Source organism: Triticum aestivum, chromosome 1B (assembly GCF_018294505.1).
Source record: "Triticum aestivum cultivar Chinese Spring chromosome 1B, IWGSC CS RefSeq v2.1, whole genome shotgun sequence".
NCBI classification, from domain to species: domain Eukaryota; kingdom Viridiplantae; phylum Streptophyta; class Magnoliopsida; order Poales; family Poaceae; genus Triticum; species Triticum aestivum.
Window position 1 is genome coordinate 375,497,109 of NC_057795.1, and position 6,377 is coordinate 375,503,485.

The following is a 6,377-nucleotide window of genomic DNA, read 5'->3' on the forward strand; positions in this document are numbered from 1 at the left end:
GGGTGGCCGGAGACGGCTGCTATGGCGAACGGCAGCGACGGTGGTGTTCGGCCGTGTGAGAGAGAGAGCGAGGGAGAGGAGGGAAGAGCCGAGGGCGAGTGAGAGAGAGCAGGGGGGGAGGCGTGGCGTCATCCGGGGCATCGAGCGAGGAGGGGAGGGCAGGCAAGCAGGGAGAGAGGTGGCGTGGCGCAGTGGCACGCGCGCGCGCCGGCCACACTCCCCTCCCTCTGTCGAGGACGAAGACGACAGAGGAGGGAGGCGGGCTGGGCCGCCTGCTGGCTGGGCCGGCCAGCTGGCTGGGCCGCACAGGGAGGAGCCCAGGTAAGTTTCTCCCTTTGTTTAATTTTCTATTTTCAAATTTCTGACATTTGTTTTGATTTAAAAAAAATATTAAATCATTTATTTAACTTATGCCAATTTTTACAGGAGCTAGATATATTATTCCAGAGCTCCTTTATAAATGGCATAATATTTGGACATATATTAATATATATAATTAATATATTTCCAATGCAAATATTTATGCATTAATTCCAAAAGCCCAAAATAAATACCTATGAGCTCTTAAAAATATTGGTTTGATTTTTATCTCTGTCCAATATTTTCAGAGAGCCACATGAGCATTTTCTTGGACCCTTTTGGAGAAATTTTTATTTGGATCATTTTCAAAATGATTCTGAGGGTTTCACAGATCCCCATTTCAAATTAAATGGAATTTTAAACATGATGCACACACTCTGATGCATGACTAGCTAGGGTGTGACAACTCACCCCCACTCAAAAGAATCTCGTCCCGAGATTTGGGTTCCTCCGGGAAGAAGGCGGGGTACTCGAGTCGAAGACGATCCTCCCTTTCCCAAGTTGCTTCATCCTCAGAATGGTGCGACCATTGTACTTTGAGGAACTTGATGTTCTGACGTCGGGTGATACGCTCGGCCTGATCAAGGATACGGATGGGGTACTCTCGATATGTAAGATTATCTTGGAGATCAAGTGTTTCGTGGTCCACTTCACGGATAGGATCCGAGAAGCAACGCCTGAGTTGAGAAACGTGGAAGACATCGTGGACTCTGGAGAGTTGCGGAGGTAGTTCCAACTGGTAGGCAACTTCTCCTCGTTTGGCGAGAATGCGAAAAGGTCCAATGTAACGAGGAGCCAATTTGCCTTTGATACCGAAACGATGGGTTCCCTTCAGAGGGGTGACCCGAAGATAAGCCTTCTCGTCAACCTCGAAAGTCATAGCCTTATGTTTTCGGTCATATTGACTCTTTTGACGAGATTGGGCTGTTTTCAACTTTTCACGAACGATGCGAACTTGTTCTTCTGCTTCCTGAATCATGTCCAGGCCAAAGAATTGTCTTTCCCCGGTCTCTGACCAGTTAAGGGGTGTTCGACACCGTCGTCCATAGAGAACTTCAAAAGGGGCTTTACCCAAGCTAGATTGATAGCTGTTGTTATAAGCGAATTCGGCAAATGGAAGGCACTTCTCCCAATCCATTCCGAATGAGATAACAGAGGCTCGAAGCATGTCTTCTAGAATCTGGTTGACGCGTTCCACTTGACCACTCGACTGAGGGTGGAAAGCGGTGCTAAAGGAGAGACGAGTTCCCATAGTATTTTGGAAACTTTCCCAAAATCGAGAGGTGAAAAGACTTCCTCGATCCGAGTTGATTTCCAAAGGAACACCATGGAGGGACACTATTCGGGAGATGTATAAGTCTGCCAGCTGACTAGCGGTTATACTCTCACGAACAGGTAGGAAATGGGCTACTTTGGAAAGACGATCGACAACGACGAAGATAGCATTATTCCCTCTCCTGGTCCTGGGAAAACCGGTAATGAAATCCATACCAATTTTATCCCATTTCCATTCAGGAATAGCTAAGGGTTGAAGGGTGCCAGCAGGCCGTTGATGCTCTGCTTTTACACGACGACAGACGTCGCAATTTGCAATATACTGAGCAATCTCTCTCTTCATCCTAGTCCACCAGAACCTCTGGCGTAGGTCCTGATACATCTTAGTACTACCGGGATGAATGGTGAGAGGAGATTCATGAGCCTCCTTAAGGATCAACTGCCGTAGATGCTGGTTCTTGGGAACCACTAGACGGTTCTCAAAGTACACAACACCATGATCATTTGTGGAGAAACAACTAGCACCTCCGCTAGCAATGTTCTCTTTGATTTTAGATATTCCCTTATCTCGCTTTTGGGCAGCAATGATTTGATCCGTAAGAGTAGGTTTTGCTACCAAGGTGGAAAGAAATCCTTGAGGAACAATGTGAAGGTTAAACTTACGAAATTCCTCATGGAGAAGCGGTTGACTTTGTTGTAACATCAGATTGTTACAATAAGATTTACGACTTAGCGCATCAGCCATGACGTTGGCTTTTCCTGGGGTGTAAGTTATTCCTAAGTCGAAGTCTGTGATCAATTCAACCCAATGTCTCTGCCTGAGATTCAGATCCGGTTGGGTGAAAATGTACTTCAGACTTTGGTGATCAGTGAATATTTCGCAACGATTACCGAGGAGGTAATGTCGCCAGGTCTTAAGTGCATAGACTACGGCTGCAAGCTCTAGATCATGAGTAGGATAATTCTCCTCATGTGGGTGCAATTGCCGTGAAGCGTAGGCAATTACGTGTCGATCTTGCATGAGAATGCAACCTAGTCCTTGTCGCGAGGCGTCGCAGTAGATAACAAAATCCTTGGAGAAGTCTGGCGGTACCAGTACGGGAGCAGAAGTCAGGCGTCTTTTCAGTTCCTGAAAGCTGTGCTCACATTGTGGAGTCCACTCGAACTTCTTATCTTTCTTGAGGAGTTCGGTTAGAGGTTTAGCAACTTTGGAGAAGTTCTCGACAAAGCGACGACAATAGCTCGCTAAGCCCAGAAAACTCCGAACTTGCTTGACCGATTCAGGTGGAGTCCAATTAAGGACGGCTTGAACTCGCTCAGGGTTAACAGCAATACCTTTACCAGATATTACATGACCTAGATAGGTCACTTCTGGCAACCAGAATTCACATTTAGAAAATTTGGCATAAAGGCGATGCTCTCGAAGTTTCTTCAACACTAGCCTTAGATGTTCGGCATGTTCTTCCTCGTTTTTGGAGTAGATGAGTATATCATCGAGGTAAACTACAACGAATTTATCCAAGTACTCCATGAAGATTGAGTTCATTAACCGAGAAAAGGTGGCTGGAGCGTTGGTTAAACCGAAGGACATGACGGTGTACTCGTATTGGCCATAACGAGTAACAAAGGCCGTTTTAGGAATGTCCCCATTTCTGATTTTGATTTGATGGTAGCCCAACCTCAAATCCATCTTGGAGAAGACTGAGGATCCAGCGAGCTGATCGTACAGGTCGTTGATCCTGGGAAGCGGATAATTGTTCTTGATTGTGACCAAATTGACAGGTCGGTAATCTACAACCATCCGGTCCGTACCATCCTTCTTCTTGACGAAGAGAACGGGGCAAGCCCACGGAGATGAACTAGGTCGGATGAAACCCTTTTTCAAGGACTCATCGAGTTGTTTCTTAAGCTCGGCTAGTTCTAGGGGTGCCATCTTATAAGGTCTTCTAGCAATCGGAACGGTTCCTGGAATGAGGTCTATTACGAACTCAACATCCCTGTCAGGTGGAACACCTGGCAATTCCTCTGGAAAGACATCCGGGAAGTCACGGACTACCGGCACGTCCTCAAGGTCTGGCAAAGGGCTGGCGTTAAGAGAATATAATTGTCGCTTGGCTATTCGGGTCAAGACATTGACTATCTTCCCCGAAGGATGGGTGAGTTGAACAGTCCTAGAGAAGCAATCAATTTTGGCTTGATGAGCTGACATCCAGTCCATACCCAGAATGATATTAATATCTGAAGATTTAAGGGCTATCAAAGACGCGAGGAAAACAAGTCTGTCGACTTGGATTTCATTCCCATGGCTTACTCTAGAAGTTTGCCACTTGGATCCCGGAGTTTGAATTACCATAGAGGTTGGCATGTCACCGAATGCGACGTTATGCAAGCGAGCATAGTTTTCAGATATAAAAGAATGAGAGGCTCCTGTATCAAAAAGAACAGATGCCGGGTGGCAATTAACAAGAAGCGTACCGAGAACGACGTTGGGATCCTCTTGAGCTTCTTCGGCAGAAATACAGTTAACATGGCCACGTGAAGCGGTGACCGGTTTGGCGTGGAATATTTTCCCTGTCGGCTTGCCACGGCCAACAGCTTTAGCAGACTGGTTGGGGTTGGTCTGGGGACACTCACGCATATAGTGACCAGATTCCCCACACTTGAAACAAGTCACGGAACTGGTACGTGGAGGAGCATTGTTGGTTGGACCCCCATAGGGCTTGGCCGGTGCAGACTGTTGAACAGGGCGAGGCGCCTGGAAAGATGGCCTCGGTGTGAACCTGGGTGGCAGGGCGGTGTTGGGCACCCACACGCGGCGCTTCTGAGGACCAGCACCGGATGAGGAACCCATGTCACGGCCATGCTTGCGTGTTGCGTCATAGTCAGTCTGACCAGTTTCAGCACTGATGGCTTTGTTGACAAGTTTCTGAAAAGATGTGCACTCATGCAGACGGAGGTCGCGGCGAAGCTCAGGACTAAGGCCCTTACGGAACCTTGCTTGCTTCTTGGCATCGGTAGACACTTCCTCAGTTGCATATCGTGCGAGATTACCAAACTCCCTGCTGTAAACATCCACAGAAAGTCGGCCTTGGGTGAAACTGCAAAATTCTTCACGTTTACGGTCCATGAGACCCTCCGGAATGTGATGTTCACGGAAAGCCTCGCTGAATTCAGCCCAAGTAGTGACATGGCCCGCTGGGCGCATAGCTCCAAAATTCTCCCACCATAGACTGGCGGGGCCTTCAAGATGATATGCAGCAAAGGTGACCTTGTCAGCCTCCGCTACCAGCGCGGAACGCAGTTTGTGAGCAATACTGCGAAGCCAGTCATCAGCGTCGAGAGGCTCGACGGAGTGGTGGAACGTGGGTGGATGTAATTTGATAAAATCACTGAGTGACACCACGTTAGCCCTCTGATGGTGTGCTGTATTGTGTTCAATACGCTCCAACAAACGGTTGGTCTCCCGCTTGTTTCTCTTAGCTTCCATCATAACCTCGGCTAGTGAAGGAGGATGAGGCAGATTTTCATTCCTGCCTTCACTGCCTTCGGCCTGCTCTTGAGAAGCGGGGTTAGCGCGCGTGTTGACCATCCTAGGTAAACAAGACAATGATTTAGTCAGGATGATAAGATTCCGACATAGGATAAAAATGTAAGGAATAACTCAAAATGCAAGATGATCATCCGTATGACATGGTAGACACAGAAGCTGCTTCTTTATTCCATCGTCATACACACCATACAGGGTTTAGTACAAGACCAAACAAAGTACTATTACGGTGAAAAGAGGATTACATCTCATCGGAGGCATTCCAAGCTCCTATACATTATTTTTCTACACCTCCGGAAAGAGTACAAACTAGGTCATATCCCACGAGTCACGCGGGACGATAGACGACACAGCTAGTGCGAACTAGTGATACTATCGCTAACTCAGACCGATCCGTAGTAGTCCTCATAGAAGTCACCTCCATAGCCTGGAAGCTCAACATGATCATCCGGAAACAGACGATCTCGCGGAGCTTGTAGACCATAGGGGCTAGGATGAGGTCTTGGACCAACAGACGGTGGCCTGCGGGGACCGCGAGGTGGGGTGATGCCTCCTACATCACGCCAAACCATCACGTCTGGCAGAGCAGATCTCACAGGATAGAGATCGCGCATATCTGAATATCCAGTTTGCACCGCCGGTGCGAACCGAGTCAAAGTGGCCCAGTGGTCAGCACGGGTATTGAAGAGTTCTAACCTCAAGGCCCGATTTTCACGGTCCTTATCCTCGAGCATCTCAGCAGTGGTGCGAGTCCGGGAATCCTCCTGAGTGGGGTCAGCATAGATAGCTTGGAGATACCCTTGTGCTCCCGGAAGTGATCCTGGCATATACCGGAAATCAGAGTCCCGAATTAGACCAGATCTGACTCGCATAATGGTCATCATAGAGTAGGCGGCGTCCTGCACAGCCATCTCAATAGTAACCCCGAGTCCATAGGAGCAGTGAAGAGGCTCGGTGGATCCAGGATAAGATGGAAATATCCTGACAGTGCAGAGATACTGGCTTTGATTAAAGTCTCGGAATTGCTCTTCGACCGTGTACTCGGGATACCAGCGGTATCCAGCCTCAGTCATTACCCTGACCAACTTGGCAGTATGGCCGGGTACATCTAGGCATCGAGTCAGGCGAACCACTTGATTGAGGTCGCGAGTGGCCATCTGAAAGCACAATCACAATGCAAAGGCATTAGAATTTC